Source organism: Octodon degus, unplaced genomic scaffold, assembly GCF_000260255.1.
Source record: "Octodon degus isolate 3935 unplaced genomic scaffold, OctDeg1.0 scaffold00229, whole genome shotgun sequence".
Classification (NCBI taxonomy): domain Eukaryota; kingdom Metazoa; phylum Chordata; class Mammalia; order Rodentia; family Octodontidae; genus Octodon; species Octodon degus.
The window spans coordinates 112,248-116,865 of record NW_004524805.1 but is presented as its reverse complement, the minus strand read 5'-3'; the positions used below and the strand labels follow the sequence as shown (position 1 = coordinate 116,865).

Below are 4,618 nucleotides of genomic sequence, written 5' to 3'. Positions count from 1 at the left end.
CAATCCCCCAGCACCACATGCCAGCCAGCCCCGCCCCCTGGTGGGCTGAGCTGGCCACACACACACAATAAATAAATAAATGTTAAAAAAAAAAAATTAAAAAAAAAAAAAGAATATCAATCCAAGGTGCTACTCGTTTAGCATTTGTTTGGCGTTTAGGTCTTTAGGTCTGGTTCACAGCAGGAGGATCCGACCCTCCCACAGTTGCAAGACAACTTGTCTTTTGTGCTGTCTCCTTCGAGTGCCTGGCTCTGTCTGACTGCCTATAATATTTCTATCTAACTCGGCTGCCTGCAATAGTTGCACCAGTTTACATTCCCACCAGCAGTGGAGAAGGGTTCCTTTTTCTCCACAGCCTTTAATTCTTTTTATTTTTTATTTTATTTTATTTTTTTGTGGAACCAGGGATTGAACTCAGGCCCTTGTGCTTGACAGGGAAATGCTTATTCCACTGAGCCATCTCCCTGGCCCTTTAATTCTTTTTAAAGTAAAAGAGAACAAAGCATGGGAAGGGAAGGCTCAACAGCAGGAACCAGTGGCTCCGCACCTGTGGCTGGGAATTGTGTCCTGGTACAGCTGGAGCCGTGGGTGGTGCTGGAATGGAAACGTGAGAGTCAGCCTCTGTCCCGACCCAACTCTGAGCTGCCACTCAGCTACCTCAGCTAACCCAGCAAGGCAGACAGTTCCTATCCCTCTGCTATGTGGCAGCCACTGTGACAGGTTCTGAGGTGGGCAGAGAAAGAGAAGGAGGTCCCTGGTGTGAGGCACATACTCAGGTCCTGAGCAGCTAAGGTAACAATGTAATGCACCATTGCTGGGGACAGAAGATGAAGTGACCCCTGGCCAGAGTGGTAGGGAATGGTCTCAGGAGTTGACAAGTGGGGTGGTTTTGAAAGAGTTTAAGAAAGAGACCAGATGAAAAGAATAGAAAGTGATTCCCAGGGAAGGTCTGAAAAGAGAATGATGCCTTCAGTGTGGAGGACAGCGATAAATACCCAGTGAGTGAACAACTGGCTTGTGCAGTAAGGTTAAGAGGTGAGAAAGGAGGGGCTGGTGAGATGGCTCAATGGTCTAAAGCACCTACTTAGAACAAGCTTAGCAAAGCATGGGGACTGCGGTTCAATCCTCCAGCACCACATGCCAGCCAGCACCACCCCCTGGTGGGCTGAGCTGGCCACACACACACACACACACACACACACACACACACACATAAATAAATACTAAAAAAAGAAAAAAAAAAGAGGTGAGAAAGGAAAAGACGGGAAGAATACACTGTCACTATTCCCTGGATGGAAATCATTGCAAATCACTGCAGATAGAGTGTTTGCACACAGGCTCCCCCATGCACACATACATTCATATACACTCAAACAAGCATGCAGGAGGGAGCACCCTGCCTACATCTTTCTCCTCCCTTTTCCAGTTACCTGTAATATTGACATTTTCTTTCTGCTTCTCTATGAACTTCTTCATCCAAATCGGACATTCTGCCATGGATGTGCATAAGTTCTTGTCATTTATCCACTTCCCTTTCATCCCACGGATTCCATGAGCGACCTCGGTGCACTCTTTTAAGTTCAAGTGAAAATACAGATTCGCCTTTCCATTGAGCTGAACCTCCCAGCATGCTGTGATGTTCCCACCAGCATTCTGCTGACAGGTCATATCAGCCAACAGCTCCAGGGAAACTGCTCCAAGGACACAGAACAGCCTCAGCTCCGGACAAATCCTTGGCACTCAAGCAACCTCCACACCATCCCATCTACTAAATTGGGTCCTGTTCTTCCTCCCTGTCCTACCTTGCTGCTGGACTTGTTGTCCACACCAACGTCCAATTGTGTTCTTTACCACATGAATAGGATACAAATCCCTAAGCCTTACTACCTCCCTTATTCCCTTACTGCACGCTGACTTACCTGAGGATGGCAGTTTCTCCTGTTTAATATGAAGCAGTTTTCCCCGGAAAGTCTCAGCCAAATCCTTCAGTGTTTCTGACTGCTGTTCCCAAGTTTTGGTGCCCTTTATTTTCTCTCCAAGGACACCTATGGGTTTGGCCTCAGGATCAGGGAAGTCATAGGAGAGAAAAGGTTTCTGATCCAATTCACCTCGGATTGTGCACCACTGCTTTCCAGGCAGATGTGTAGGAGAGACGATGTATTTATAGCGAAGAGAATGTTCACCTGTGAGCGCAGAGCATTAGGAAGGATTGGGATGAGCTGGACAAGGATGCCTTTGTCATCTAATCCTACCTGTGAGAGAAGGAAAACCTCTGCAGGGCTGGGCTGCTGGAGGAAGCACTGCTCCTTGCCCCACTGTGCCCTCCCCATCTAAAGCTGGCATTCCTGCCTTATGTGAGGGGGAAAAGGACCTTCCCTGGTATTAGCCTCATGTCCCAGAAGAAGGTTCACATTCCCTCTGCCCATCGGAATAAGAACTACATTCATGATGTCTTGACTTTGTTGAAGAAAGGACAGGGTGGCACAAGGTATTCAGAAGCAACTCAGGTGGGATTTGGTGAGTTGGAGAGTGTGTGAAGTTCCTTTGCCTTTTGAGATGAGGGCAGGATTCACGTGCACCATAATGATTAAGTGTAGGATTGGAGTCCCTAGAATTGAGACTCAATGCTGGGAGGGCACTGCTGGGTTAGCAGAGTGACTTCTGTTAGCTTGGGAAGGGGCTGCCTAGACTGTATGAGGTAGTAAAATGAATGAATAGATCTGTGGTACACATAGCTATACTTTGCAGTACATGCAATCATTTTGTGTTGCAAACATGTCCCCTTGGAAATAAAAAGGAGAAAAGGAAAATCTAGCCCTTCCAAGAAATGCAGCAGAGGAAAGGATGTGCAAGCTAAGAGAAGGGCACACCCCAGAGGAGATGGAAGAGAACACAAGAAACATGCCCTGTGCACTCTTTCTTAGGGAGGTAAGAGGATGCTTGTGTATCAAGCATGTAAACATGTCTGGTGAGCATGTTGTACTAGCTCTATGCTGAGCCCCCCACCAAAACCAGGCACAGTGGTGCATACCTTTGATCCCAAGCTGGGGAGCTGAGACAAGAGGATCATCACTAAGAGTGCAAGCTGTATAGGCAGATTCAGTCCCAAATAAAGAAATAATGAAAAAAAATTAAAAAAACATTTGGTGAGCAAAACAAAGCCAACATTTGCACAGTGAAACAAACAATAAAGATCAGAGCAGAAATAAAGACACTGGGGGCCTGCCCCTTAGCTCAGTTCTGTAAGTGGCTGCTTCAACAAAGCAGTTAGGCTTAGGTTGCTGTGGTTTGATCCCCACAACTCAAGCCAGCCAATCATGCCCTAAAGGCATTCGGAGCAAAAAACAAACAAACAAACAACAACAAAAAAAAACCCGAAAAACTTCTGCCTTAAAAAAAAAAAAAAAAGAAAAAGAAATAAAGACACTGGACACAAAAAAGTCACTGTGACAGGTGATTGTGCAGGAACATAAACACAGGACTAGTCAGCACTGGTTCCCACCCAGTGGCCTGTTGTTTCCAGGGACCCTCAACCTGAAGGCAGGGTCAGGCAGATCTGGTGTGGCCTGGGAAGCAAGTGCTGGATCCCTGCCTAGTTAGTGACCACCTTAGGGGCTCTCTCCCACAGAGGAATGTCAGGGGCCTGGGATCAAAGGCAGAAGTATAGAGATGCCCCTGTCTACAACCACTGCCAGAGGCCTAATGTGCACAGGATTCACATCCCGGGGTGTGCTCCCAGGGTGTTTGTTCAGGCATAGGCACAAGTGGCAGCTGGGGGGCTTCTGGTCTGGAAGATGGGGGAGGCCTCGGGTACCTGGGGCCTGGGCAATGTGGGCAGGGGCACAGGGGGGAGAGGGATGGTGGGAGACTCAGTGAGTCGGAAGTAAAATGGGTGCATGGGGTGGTGAGGTGTGGGGTACAGGGTGGTGATCTGCTGGCAAAGATTGTGGAGGACTCTGGCTGGAGGAGAGAGCTTGTACCAAACAGAACCAGGCCTGAGATGGGTTCAGCTGTCTGCCTTAGGAGCCCATTTATTCAGCTTTGGAGGCTGCACTTTGCAGTTTGGGTCAGGTGGTGATAGCCTGCATTGGTCACCTGAGTGACAGCCCTATGGGTGGCTTCCCCTACAACCTCTCCATTCCCTGCTTCCTGTGATTTCAGGCTCTTCCTAGTAGGGGAGGGGTAAGAAGGTCCTAGATGATCAGAGCAGAAGGGAGCAAAGGAGCTTGGGGAGCAGTGTACAGGGAAGGGGCTGCTGGGACACAGCAGGGACTCACCTGCCCAGGCTGCGATAAGCTGGTCCGAGAAGCACAGAAGGAGAGCCCTTAGGTCACCAAGGACAAAGGCAGGTTTCCAGGCCATCACCTGGGTTTTTCGAGGGAGGAAGAGGGCATCTGGAGTTGAAGCCATCAGAGCAGCAGGACTGGGACCTGTTGCCTTAACCTGGCAGGAGCTGCCAGTGCCTCCAGAAAGTTCCAGAGGCTTTGGCGATTTGGGGCTTCTATGGTTTCTCACTGTCCCTTTCGTAGCCCCACCGCGGAAGACCAACTTTCTCGGGGTCTTTTCTGAAGCGGTGCCCAGTCCCACAGGAAACACCACCCACTCGCGGCTCCCGCTC

The 4,618-nt window shown here is 49.1% G+C and overlaps 1 pseudogene; it reads right to left on the bottom strand.

Moving 5' to 3' along the window:
• Window positions 1-4,410, bottom strand: part of LOC101562430 — a 19,182-nt pseudogene extending 14,772 nt beyond the window's left edge.
• Between the last annotated feature and the right edge of the window lie 208 nt (window positions 4,411-4,618).